The sequence below is a fragment of the Chrysochloris asiatica genome, unplaced genomic scaffold (genome assembly GCF_000296735.1).
Source record: "Chrysochloris asiatica unplaced genomic scaffold, ChrAsi1.0 scaffold00098, whole genome shotgun sequence".
Lineage (NCBI taxonomy): Eukaryota > Metazoa > Chordata > Mammalia > Afrosoricida > Chrysochloridae > Chrysochloris > Chrysochloris asiatica.
The window spans coordinates 3884868-3899772 of NW_006408616.1; positions in this window are offsets into that span (position 1 = coordinate 3884868).

The window sequence follows — 14905 nt, forward strand, 5'->3', positions numbered from 1 at the left end:
AAAGGGAAGAACACACAACACACTTCTGAAGTTGAAAGAACTGAAGAAAACATTCAAGCCTTAATTTGAAAAGTTGAAGGACTCCAATTACAAAATATTGAATGATGCAGAAAGCATGAAAAGAAGATGAATACACAGAGTCGCTGTAGCAAAAAGGAATAGTCTATTTTCTACCATTTCAAGAAGTACTATATGATCAAATAATGTACTTACGGTACTGAAGCTCCATTGAAGATATTATCAAATAACAAGGCTGCAGAAATTGACAGAATACAAATTGAAATCTTTCAACAAAGTAATGCAGCAGGGGAGGAACTTACTTATCTATGCCAAGAAATTTGGAAGACAGCTACCTGGCCAATTGTTTGGAAGAGTTCCATATTTCTTCCCATTCCAAAGAGAGGTGACCCAAGGGAATGTGAAACTTATAAAACAATATCATTAATATCACATGCAAGTAGAATTTTGCTAAAGATAATTCAATAATGGCTTCGACAGTTTATGGACACAGAAATGCTAGAAATTCAAGCTGGATTCAGAAGAGAATGTAGAACAAAAAATATCATTACTGATGTTAGAATAGCAGAAAGATATATATTTGTGTTTTATTGACAATGCAAAGTCTTTCAACTGTGTGGATAATGAAAAACCTTGGATAGCATTGCAGAGAATGAGTATTCCAGAACATTTCATTGTGCTCATGAGGAATTTGTACATAGAAAAAGAGGCAGCTATTTGAACAGAACAAGGGGATAGCAAAAAAGTTTAAAATTAGGAAAGGTGGGCACCAAGGTTGTATTCTTTCACCATCCTATTAAATTTGTATGCCTAGCAAATAATCTGAGAAGGTGTATTTTGTGATGAAGAATATGGCAACAGAATTGGAGGAAGGCTCATTAAGACAACCTGCACTATGCAGATGACACAATTTTCTTGATGCAAGTGAAAATTATTTAAAATACCGATGAAGAACAAAGACCACAGCCTTCACTATGGAGTGCACCTTAATGTAAAGAAAACAACTGGACCAATAAATAATATCATGATAAATTCAAAGAAGTTTGAAGTTGTCAAAGACTTCACTTTATTTAGATCCACATTCAACACTCATGAAGCAGCATTCAATAAATCAAATGGCATACAACATTAGGCAAATCTGCAAAAAAAAAAAAAAATTTTTTTTTTTAGAATATTCAAGAGCAAAGCTCTCAGTTTGAGGAGTAAGATGCATCTGACCCAATAGCCTCAGATGCACATGAAAGTTGGACAGTAAGAAAGATGTACAATAACTGAAGCATCTGAGTAATGGTTTTGGAAACAAATATTAAAATGCCATGGACTTCGAAAAGAAGAAACAAATCTGCAACTGAGAAAGTACAGCCAGTATGCTACATAGGAACCAGGATGGCGAGACTTCATTTCTCATATTTCAGACATGTTATCATAAAGGAGCAGACCATAGAGAATGAACTCATACGGGTAAAGAAGAGGGTCAATGAAAAAGAGGAAGATTCCTAATGAGATGGATTGGCACATTGACAGCATCAATAGGCATAAGCGTGACAATTGTGAGGATGGCACAGGACTGGACAGTATTTTGTTCTGTTGTGCATGGGATTACTATGAATAGAACCAACTCGATGACCCCTAAGAAAAACAACAACAAATAAGAATTTCTTTAGCTGAGACTCAAAGATCCTATCCAATTAAAACTGTTGAATTAAATGGAGAGAATCTAATGATTTCTACTTACCATGATGATATTCTGGAAGCAAGGCAGGGGAACGACAATACCATCACAAATGCTAAAGATACCCACTTTCTTATGATTTAAGGAAAATAAGTAGGTTCTTTTAAAAGGAAGCATCACTATTACAAGATAGCCATTCTAATAGGTGTATCTAGAAGGAGCTCTGGTAGCGTAGTGGTTACGAATCAGGCTGCGAACCACAAGGTCAGCAGTTCGAAACTACCAGCTGTTCCCAGGAGAAAGATGAGGTATTCTGCTCCTGTAAAGATTTACAGCCTTGGAAACCTTGTGCAGGGTCGCTATGAGTCAGAATCGACTCTACGGCACACAACAACGAGTACAAAATAGGACAAATATCATCCTGCAAATTACTTAAAGAAATATATTCTGAAGTATTTATTTAAATATTTAAATACAAGTAAATTACAGAAACAGATAGCTATGCTACAGACATGTTGATAAAACACAGGAGAAAATAGGAAATGCTGCCCCCTACCCCCAAGCATAAGACTGTTGTTGTTAAGTACCGTGGAGTCGGTTCCAACACATAGTGACCCTGCACAGGGTTTCCAAGGCTGTAAATTTACAGGAGCAGAACACCTCATCTTTCTCCTACCTTGAGGTTAGCAGCCCAGTTCGTAACCACTATGCTACCAGAGCTCCTTACTAACTAAGAAAAACCAAATGAGACATCACTTATGTTTTATTACTTCAAAGAAAAAACATTTTTCTTTGTATATTTCATAATTCCTGTCAAATACATATATTCACATTGTGTTTTGTTTTTTATTGTTGCATATTTGGAGTTCTGTCTGTGTGCCTATGTTGTTGTTGTTGTTAGGTGCCATCAAGTCTGTACCGACTCATAGTGACCTTATGTATAGCAGAACGGAACACTGCCCAATCTTGCGCCAACCTCACTACTGTTGCCATGCTTGATAGTTTAAGAAATTATAAAATCATATAATGGCTCAAAATTTGTCCTTGATACTTAAATTAGATATATTCATCCTTGAGCAAAATTCAGTATCATGGAAGATTAGACTAGTTAAGTTAACAACCTGACTTTTACAGAGCTTTCAGGGTTATTTTCAACAAGATTGCAGCAACAGATAACATTTTGAATCTCACATGCATGCATTCATTGATGAGTCACAAAGTTGAACTAAGAATGTTATGCTTCCTTTAAAGATACATATCTGTCTTGTTAACACAGGGATCTCAATCTATTCGTAAGTATATTAACATATAGTCACATCTTCATCTAGGGCTTCTTATAAAAGGAGTCCTAGTGTGGTGCTAAGGATAAGCACTGGACAACTAACCACAAGGTTGATAGCACAAAGTCACCAGCCATACCTCAGAAATCTATTGTAAGTCACTATGAGTCAGAATCAAGTTGACAGCACTTAAGAACAACAACGGTGTAATATAGTCCAAAGAACTTTACTAACTGCTTGGATATGTATGGTGGTGGTGTGATGTAGAGTCAATTCCAACTCATAATAACCCTGTATATTATTTCTGAGGCTATAAATCTTTATGGGAGGAGAAAGTCTCATCTTTCTCCTATAGTGCATCTGGTGTTATTTATATGTTTCCACTAATGTACGGCCAACCTTGGGAAGCAAATCTTTGATAGAAAGTAAGCAGGTTAGGCTTGCCTTCACAACAAATTAAGCTTGAAGGAGCAGCCTCAATGGGATGACCTCCCTAAGGATGAGGACGAGAAAGGGAAACAGCTAGCTTCAACAGTCCCTGCATGCAACACCTACCATGGGGCAGCTGAGTCATCCCCTGACAGGTGCTTGCTGACTTCAGAACAGGTGTAGCCCATGTACTTGTCCAGATCCTGTGTCTGGAACAGGTGGTAAAGGATAGCCATTGTGGTTGGGCTAACACTGGTCCCTGTGACATCTTTAGAAATGTTTAAAGAGAAGATTCACCTTCCTCTCACCTTGTCCTTTGGTTTTAATGACCTTGAAGTCCAACACAGGTGTACAAGCTTTCTCAGAGCATAATGGAGCACTTTAGAGCCTGCCTTGACAACACTTGTTACCTATTCAAGTGATGGATGGGGACTTAGGCACAAAGTCTAGAGGGAAAGCTCTATCGTGCTGGACAACTTCCTAGGACAATTGTTGACACACCTTCTAAACAGGAGCCCATAATTCCATGTGACACTCTGCAACACAGAGACATTTAGAGTTTGGTGGCACATCCTTCTACTTAGTAGTGCTTTGAGATCCACTATCAGGACCACAGTAATATTCAGCCTTACAAGTTTCTGTTTTATCTATCATTCGACAAAGTTTATTCAGTTATTCATTCAAGGTATCAGATGAATGGCAGAAATGTCATTTCCCATGGACACATTCAGTTCTTTGGAGTTGAGGAAGAGAGAGTAGGGGATGATGGGATAGGGGCGATACACTCCCCCTCCCACCCATACTATTTCTTTAGGGGGAATTACAATTTAAAAACAAACAAACAAGGGACTGCATTAAGATGTCTTTTTTTGTAAATGAACTATACAGAACTTTTTAGCATTCCTCCCAGAAAAGGGGATGGAACAAGTTCACAGACTTTTCTATCTAGACAGAAAATGAAAGACAGGAAATAATGTACATTGATTATCATCGTTCACATCCAAATAAGTAAGTTTTATATTAGAGTGAAAATAAATACACTAAACTCAACTTGATTTAAACAGAATATTTGATTTGGCATAAGGTGAGATTAAAGAAATGCAATTAATAAAAACATACTAAACTAGCCAATACAGTTAAACAAATCAGTTATTCTACTATAAAATAATCTAATTTTGAGACTCTAACATTGACGTTTTATATACTTATCTACCAAGCCAAATGTTACATAATATAAATAAAGTACTGAGTACATAGCTAGCTAAGTACTATGTACTTTGACACATACCTCAATCAATACATGTGTATTGATTGAGGTATGTGTCAAAAATCTCAGAAGCAATATAATATAGTGAACAAACACAAACATTTATTATGTCAAGTCAGAGGACCTATACTCAAGTCCAAGTTCTGCTCAACAACTACTCTGATCCTCAATTGTATCATTTTAAAATTGGGAATAATAATATTACCTACTTTGCAAAGAAGGCATAAAGACATATAATAATATATATATATATATATATATATATAAATACCTTCTAAACTTTGAAATGCTATGTTAGCAGTTATTAGAGCCAATAACATATTTCTTATAAGCTTAGAAAAATAATATAAAACAAATCACACAAACTCTAACATAAGGATGAGCCCTAATTTCCATGCCAATGATTCTATTTACTCTTGAGTGAGTGAATGCCACTGAAAAGAACAAGATGCTTTCTAGAAACAGTATGGCTAACCTAGGTTGTTATTAAGGGCTGTCAACTTGGTTCCAATTCATAGAGATGCTTTATAGGGTTTCCAAGGAGCAGCTGGTGAGTTTGAACTGCCGACCTTGTGGTTCAAACCAAGCTTGAGGTCCAGTGCTTTATCCCAAAGCACCACACCAGGACTCCATGGTTAATCTATACGCAATCTTCTTCTGATTATTTACACTGCATTCAATGCATAACATATAAACCAAAAACAAAACTTGTTGCTTTTGGGTTGATTGCAACCATAAAAAGGAAACAAAAATATTAAGAGTCCAAATGAGCTTTTAAATGCTAAGGTTATTTTAAGTATTTTCTTATAAGATTTATACGCTATACAACATAAGCATACACACAAAATATATGCTTATGATATACTGAAAATTTGAAAACTTGACACTAGGTGTATCCATAGTAATGAACTGAACATAGCAAATTATAATTTGAAAAAATACCTGTGTTAAATAGATGCATTATAGCTTGAAAAAGCAATTGAGCAATATGAAAAGCTTTACTTGTATATTAAAATGATACATTAAATGTATACAAATAGGAAATTAAAAAGTAACTAAAAGAAAATATTTTAAATCATTTCATAATCTAGCAACTTCATATCTGGAAAAAAAAATCCCCCCATAAAACTATACAACATATGACCCAAGCCGTGGCATTTTCAATAAGTTCATATGCATGTGAAAGTTGAGCAGTGAATAAGGAAGACTGTAGAACAATTGATGCAATTGAGCTATGGTGTTGGAACAGAATATTAAAAGTACCAAGGACTGCCAAAAGAACAAACCAATCTGTGTTGGAAGAAGTACAGCCAGAATGCTTCCTGGAAGCTAGGATGGCCAGACTTCGTCTCTCATACTTTGGATATATTGTCAGGACAGACCAGTCCCTGGAGAAGGATATTATGTTTGGTCAAATGGAGGAGTGGGAAAAAAAACAGGAAGACCCCCAACAAGATGGATTGGCACAGTGGCAGCAGCAATGGGCACAAATGTCGCAACAATTGTGAGGTTGGTGTAAGACTGGGCAGTTTTTCATTCTGCTATGCCTAGGGTCACTATGAGTCTGTAGTGACTCAATGGCACCTAACAACAACAACATACAACATATGATAGAAATCTGAAGATATTTCTATCATATGTATATGTATAGTTTAAAAGTTATGCAAAATAATAGTCTCTAATTTTCCAAATAAATAACTTTTTGATTAAATTCTTGTTGTTATAGTTGTTTAAGTGCTGTCCAGTTGGTTCCAACCCACAGCAACACTGTATCAAGTTTCCAAGGAGTGGCTGGTGAGTTTGAACCACCGATTTTGAGGTTCAAACAAATTTTGCAGTCCAGTGCATTAACCTACGACACTTAAAATATACTTAATGATTTCAAAATAATTTTAAGCCAGGAATAGAACAAAATTATTGAACTTTTATTTCTGAAATAGAAAGTATGTGACAGTAGAAACCAATTAAACAATAACATACATTTAAACATAAGGGAATAACTTTAGAAATAAGAAAACATGACATTAGATAGTCTTCTTATGCTAAGCAATGATAATAATAAACTAAAGTGACTATTTAGACTTGTTATAGCCTCTGATTTTTTTTGGTATTAATTTCCCTAGCTAAAAATATTTTGAAGAATACGAAATTTCACTTGTGGATGATATTGGCAGGTAGCTAGCTGAAGGCAAGTCAATTACCACTCATGCAGGCCTTAAATGTACAACAGAATAAAACATTGCTCAGTCCTGTGCCATTGTCAACATTGCTGGCATGTTCCACTCCACTGCTGAGGTTATTTTGCCAGTCCATTTAATCCCTTGCCTTTTCTGGCCCTCTTCTTAAGCAATCAGTTGATCCTTCCTGATGATGTGCTTAAAGCAAGCAAGTTGGACAATATTCTGTTGTGATCCATAAGACTTTAATTGGTTAATTTTCAGATGCAGATCACTATGCCTTTGTTTATAGTCTGTCTTAATCTGGAAGCTCTGTAGAAACCTATCCACACTGGCGACTCTATTGATATTGGTGGCATAGCATTCAGCATCTCAGCAACATGCAAGCACTAAGTTATATGAGGGGAATATGGTGGCTGTGTAAGATAAGCACTGGACTGCAAACCAAAAGGTCAGAGGTTTGAATCTTTTATCTAGGGACAAAGATGAGGTTTTATGCTCCCTCAAAAATTCACATTCTCGGACGCTCTATACAGGGTCCCTATGAGATGGCATTTGACAACAGGTTACAAGATACCTGTAAGATATCCTTCCAGATTCATTAGGTATTCATTTTTGTTCTGACTCATAGCGACCTTATGCATAACAGAAGAAACACTGCCTGGTCCTCTGCCAGCATCATAACTGATAAGCTTGAGTGCCAAGTCATCTGTTTGGGGACTTCCTTTTTTTTGCTGACTCTCCAATTTACCTAGCATGATATCCTTCCCCTGGGACTGGTCCCTCCTGATAATATTGCCTGAAGTATGAAAAATGAAGTCTTATTAAGTAACAAAACCACTTTTATAAGAACTTTGTATGAATTAGCTCTTCAACGTATAAAGCATTTCAGCTGTGTAATGCACCCCATGGCCTGTCATAGGAATGGAAAAATAATGAATCTCTTCATCCTTAGAAAAAAAGCTCCTCACAGAATGTCAGCTGATTCACAACTATTACAAATTTATCTAGGGAACCGATTATCGGATTTATCACTACCCACTATCCTACAGTGGAAATATTTAGCTTTGGTGATGGTCCTGGTGGCTGTGTACCATCAGGTTGATTCCTATTCATTGTGACTCTTTATAGGGTTTCCAAGGCTGTGAATCTTGACAGAAGCAGAAGGCCTCATTGTTTTTTTCTCATGGATGAGCTGGTAGATTCGAACTGCTGACCCTACAGCTAGCAGTCCATCTAGTAACCCAGTACACCACCAACTTTCCTTAAGATTTAGTTTTAAATATATATAAATTAAGCATATAAGTTACATAATTGATTCACAGAAGGCAATAGCGGTGTAGACTTTTTTTACATGCCTCCAAATCTAGAAAATGAAAAGGATATATATCATAATTTAAAAAATAAAAACCGAATGCCATTTCAATAAGTCTTGTATTATTGTATTATATGGTGAGCAAAGAGGACTAGAATCTCTGTTAATTCTTTTACCCTTCACAAATATGCTATTTTTCCAGACAATTATAAGATTTGAGGAGTGGAAAATCTACGTAGATTGAGAACTTTTGGACTTAAATATTGTATTTAATACTTAAAATCTTGTATTTTAAATATCTTCAGATATTTAGATAAACTATTCGTCAAAATAAATATGCACTTATATTTTCCCTCTTTAATAGATAAAAAAAACTGAAACACTACAAGAACATACTTATAACAGAACCAGAATAACAGTTTTCAAAATACTACTGTAGCTATTCTATTTATCCCTATATTCAAGAAATATGCACTGTTGCTGTTAAGTGTGGGTGGGCTGTTTCTGACTCATAGCAACCCTATATCATGCTTCTGAGGAGCGCCTGGTGAGTTTGAACCACAGTCCTTGCAGTAGAAACCAATCTTTCAGTCCAGTGCTTATCCTATAGCATCACATTGTTGTTGTTGTTGTTAAGTGCCGTGGAGTCGGTTCCGACTCATAGCACAGGGTTTCCGAGGCTGTAAATCTTTACGGGAGCAGAACGCCTCATCTTTCTCCCGCGGAACCGCTGGTAGTTTCGAACTGCTGACCTTGCAGTTTACAGCCCGATTCGTAACCACTACGCTACCAGAGTACCTAGCATCACATTAGGCAAGGAAAAAAAGTCTGCTGTAGCATCACAAAGTAAAGATATTTTAAATGTATTAAAATGATACTCCTCTGCTACTGAAAAGATGTACAATCTTGGGAACACTATGGAAGCTTGTTATGAGTTGGAACCGACTCGATGACACTAAACAACAGCAACAACATCAGAATACTTACAAGGTAGTTTATATGGGTAACACTATTAAAGAGTATAAACACCTAGGATAAATCAGATTACAAAAAAAAAAACAAAAACTGAAACCATTAAATGTCCTCTAGATGGCCAAACTTTGTCTCTCACACGTTGGACAAATTGTCTGGAGGGACCAGTTGTTGGAGGATATCATGTTTGGTAAAGTAAAGGTTCAGAGAAAAAGAGGAAGACCCCCAGTGAGATGGATTGGCAAAATGGCAGCATCAATGGGCTCAAGCGTGGCAATAATTGTGAGTTTGGCCCAGGACCAGGCAGTGTTTCGTTCTGTTGTGCATACATAGGGTTGCTATGAGTCGGTACTGACTCGATGGCACCTAACAACAACAGACAATTTCCTAAATTGTTGCATTATTTGTTTAGATTTTATATGTGTTTTGTCTTGATATGTTTTTGCTGTAGTTACTGGCATTAATGTTGTTTACTTCAGTGACACAAACAAAATTCTACCCTCTAAAACCAAGAAAAAAGAAAAAAAAAATACCTGAAGTTACATCTACTAGTGCTACATGATGAGAAAAACAATGAGAGAAGAATCAGCATAGATTGATAAATTCATAACCCTACTATCTTCTCTGGAGTCCTGGTGTGGCACTGTATGATAAGAACTTGACTTCTAACACAAGATTTGGGGTTCAAACTCACCAGTTACTCCTCAGAAACCCTAATCAGGATTACTATAAGTTGTAACCAACTCGATGGCACATAACAAAACTATCTTCTATAATTTCAAAATATAGATTAAGTTATCCCTATAAACAGTAAAGAGCTCTGGTAGTGGTTACAAATTGGGTTGCTAACCTCAGGGTCAGCAGTTCAAAACTACCTGATATTCTGTAGGAGAAAGATGATGCTCTCTGCTCCTGTAAAGATTTACAACCTCAAAAACCCTGTATAGGGTCATATGAGTCGGAACTGACTCCATGGCACATAACAACAACAAAAATAAACAGGTTCATTCTTTGCTTCTTTGAAATGACTAGGATTCAGGGCAAGAATTATACAAAGACAAAATACAGAAAGAAATAAAACCAAGAATCAATGATGCTGAAGGAAGAAGTAAGTGCAAGGTGCACTTAAGTTATTGGCAAAGAACAAGGCTCTGGGAATTGATGGAATACAAATTGAAATCTTTCAGCAAACTGACCAAGCCCTGGAGGCACTCACTCATCTAGTTCAAGAAATGTGGAAGACAACTACCTGGCCAACTGACTGGAAGAGATCCATATTTGTGCCCATTCCAAAGAGAGGTAACCCAATGGAATGCGGAAACCACCTGGAAACAATCATTAATATCCCATGCAAGCAAATTTTTGCTAAAGGTAATTAATTCAAAAGTGACTGCAACCATACATTAACCAAGAACTTTCAGAAGTTCAAGCCAGATCCAGAAGTGGACATGGAACAAGGGATATCATTGCTGACATCAGATGGATCTTGGCTGAAAGCAGAGAATACCAGAACGGTGTTTACCTGTGCTTTATTGACTATAAAAAGGCTTTCAATTGTGTGGATCATGACAAGCTATGGACAACATTGCAGAGAATGTGTATTCTAGAACACTTCATTGTGCTCATGAAGAACCTGTACATAGACCAAGAGGCAGTTGTTCAAATAGAACAAGAGAACACTGAATGGTTAAAAAGATGTGTACAAGAGTTGTATTCTTTCACCATATGTATTTAATCTGTATAATTCAAGAAGCTGAGCTATATGAAGAGAAACGTGGTATCTGGATTTAAGAAAGACTCATTAACAACCTGCGATATGCAGAGGATACAGCCTTGCTTGCTGAAAGAAAAGTGGACTTCAGATTTTACGGATGAAGATCAAGGACCTCAGTGTAAAGAAAATAAAACGCCTCATCACTGGACTAATAAACAAAGTCCATATAAATGGAGAAAATATATAAGTTATCAAAGGCTTCATTTTGCTCAGCTCAATCATCAACACTCAGGAAGCAACAGTCAAGAAATCAAATGACACATTGCTTTAGGCAAATCTGATGCACTTGTGTTCTTCTTTAAAGTGCTGAAGAGCACAGATGCCAGTTTGAGGACTAAGGTGTGCATGACTCAAGCCATGATATTTTTTCAGTAACCTCATATGAATGCACATGTTGAACAGTGAATAGGGAAGATTATAGAAGAATTGATGCACTTGAGTTATGGTGTTGGAGAATAATATTAAAAGTAACTGTGGACTGTCAAAAGAACAAACCCATCTGTGTTGGAAGAAGTACAGCCAAATTGCTCCTTGGAAGCCAGTGTGGCCAGTCTTAGACTCTCATATTTCTGACATACTGTCAGGAGGGACCAGTCCTTGAAGAAGGAAATCATGCTTAGTAAAATGGAGGGCTGGAGAAACAAAGAAACACCACCAATGAGAGGGAATGGTACAATAGTAGTAGCGATGGGCTCAAATGTAGCAATGATTGTGAGGTTGGCAGTGTTTTGTTATGTTGTGCATAGTGTCGCTGTGAGTTGGTACCGTCTAGATAGCACTTAACAACAACAATAACAAGGAAATCTTAGTAATATAAAAAACAAAGAACACTCTGATAGAGGAAAAGTTAGGATAATTAGAAGTAATAAAAATTTTAAGACACATTTTTAAAAAAAGGAGAGAAGATAAAATATTAAGGGAGAAAATGTTATAGATACATTAAAGGAAAAATTTTGGAAAATAAAATCTAAATATAAAAGGAAAATAAAAAATAAATCTGAGAGCAAATCACTTGTATTTTACTACATATTTGCACTCAATGTATTTACAGTGACAAAAATAAGTTAATTTGAACTAGTCTTTATATAAGGAGCCTTGGTAGCATAGTGGGTTTTGAGTTGGACTGGTAACCATAAATTCAACAGTTCAGTAGCTCCAGGGGAGAAAATTAGTCTTTCTGCTCCCATAAAGATTTACAGCACACAATCACCACCACCATAGTCTCATAGCTAGCCCATATAGGATTTCTCAGGAGCAGCCAGTGTGTTTGAACTACTGACCTTGTGGTTAGTAGTCAAGTGCTTATCCTATAGCAGTGCCACATCATGACTCTTAGGAGTGGCTTTTCCAAGGAGTGGCTGGTGGTCTTGCAGTGCTGACTTGAAATTACAGTCCAGTGCTTATCTTATAGCACCACACCAGGATGCCTTTATATATGAATGCTGTTGTTAAACACTGTCAAATTGGTTTTGACAACTGGTATGTATACATATTGTATCGCTGTTTTTAAGTGCCATCAAGTTGGTTCTGACTCATAGCCACCTTGTGTTGGGTTACTGAGAAGCAGATAGTGTGTTTTCACTACTGAACTTGTTCCTACAAATAGCCATATAGCTATGGAAAACATTCAAACAAAAGTGAACTTACTAAATAGAAGTAAATTGAAATTTTTAAATATATTGTGTAGATAAAGGGTACCATTTGAATCTTCTTTTATTGTTTTCTTTTTCTATTGACACTTCAATATAATAACCATGGTGCCATACACCAACTTTTAAGATGAATTTCATATATTTATAAGACAAAACAAAATACCTAACCCAGGATTACGTATACATTTAGAAAAATCAAATACAAGATTAATTTTCAATGCTGTTGTTTTTAAGTACCTTTGAGTCAGTTTTGACTCATAGGAATGCTGTATAGACTTGAATCATCAACCCTGTGGTTAGCAATGCCTATCCTACACCACATCAGGACTCCATTAATTGATTATGGTCCTGTTTATTCTTTTGTGCCCACAGCTAACATTTTTATTTTATTTTGTGTCTTCATTTGTGTTAGTTGGTAATTTGGTTATAATTCACTATGACCTGTTTTGTCTTTATTACTGTTATTAGTACCCTGCAAGGGATCATTTGTTTGTGCTACAGAAGCTTTGGAATTTTGATGTCTTCTTCTAGGAGGGCACTGTAATGCCATGATTAAGACTATGAGATCTCCAGTGAGTCTGGGTTTACATCCTGTCTCTGTCATTAATTAGCCACTCTCTATGTCTTACTCCATCTGTAAAGTGTGGTTAGTAATAATAATACCTACTGGGTAGGGCTATTTTAGGATAAAATCAATGAATGTGTATAGAATACTTAGAATAGGGCCTCAAAAATACTATTCACTATACCAATTTTTCTATCTTTAATAATAGAATGGAAGTCAATAGTTTCATAGTCTGAGGCTTATAGTTAACCCACCATGCTACTTAACCTAACAAAACAGTGTCCTTTACAAGAAGAAAAATTCTGATGGGTAAATTTGAATTATTATGTTCCTTTCAGCTGCAAGAACCCATTTTAGTTATTAAGCATAGGAGTGAGGAAAAGGTAATATTTTTGTATACAGTATAAAATTTATATATCTAAATGACACTCTTTTTTTTATTAGACTCTCCTGAAATAGTTGATTTAAAACTAAAAGTGGAATAAATTAAAGTCCTCCAGGGAGTGGAATTTAATGATCTTTGGATACTTCTAAAACATTATTTTCTAAATTACAAAATAAAATAAAAAGTTCTGTCTGTAATTAAAGAAACCTAAAACCTATTTTGTAAAAATTACTAAAAAACATTGACACCAAATAATTTCATCATTTTGAAAAGAAATAGTTGAACACTTTCTCCAAATACCTTCTCTCTTTTAATATCTCTTAATAACTGCTCCTCAGAAACCCTATACAGGGTCACTATGAGTCAGAACTGACTCAACGGCATTTAACAATAACAACAACAATGACTATGTGCTTAATCATTTCTATAAGGTCAACATGATTTAAAAAAAAAAAAAAAAATTACAAGGAGAGAAATAAGATTAATTGGCCCCAAGAAGACTCTCATGAGATGGGTAGACGCAGTAGCTGCAACAAGGAAGTCAAGCATAGTGACTGGATAGCTTGACCAATCAGGTAGTATGTCATTATGTTGTACATGGGGTCCATAGGAGTTGGAACCTACTCAACTGCACCTGTTGTTTGTGTTATATGTTGTTCTGACTCAAGGACCCTGTACAGGGTTTTCAGAAGTGGCTGGTGGGTTTGAACCGCTGATCTTTTGGTTATCAGTCCAGTGCTTATCCTACAGTGCCATAAGAGACTCCCACTGACACCTAAAAGCAGCAAAATGCCAATACACAAACCCAAGTATAAGATTAATTGTTGTTGCTAAGTGCCATCGAGTCAGTTCTGACCCATAGGAGTATTTGGTGAGTTTGAAACACCAACCTTGTGGTTAAAATTGACTTTGCAGTCTAGTGCATTAACCCACAGCACCACATCTGGACTTCAGGTTGGTTTGAAGTGTAAGGCAGGCAGTTCAAGCTCACCAGTTGCTAATTGGAAACCCTATACAGGGTTGCAATGGTCTGGAACCCACTTGAGGACACTTAGAAACATCAACAATAGGTCTAGTTAAGCTAAAATAATAATGATTTTTTTAAAAACTACTAACATAACATTTTCTAAGTCTAGAATTAACATGCTAATGCTTATAAATGGATTTAGACTAATTAAAGGGATATTAAAGACAAGAAAGAAGGAAAAGGTCAAAATGGATGTCAGGAACTTGCTCTCCAGTGTAGAGATGCTAAAGCAAATGGAAGAAATGAGGAGGTCCAAGAGCTGAACAGAAAATGTCAAAGATCAGCTCGAGAAGATAAAGCCAAATATTACAACAAAATGTGCAAAGATCTGGAATCAGAAAACCAAAAAGAAGAACATTCTCAGCATTTCTC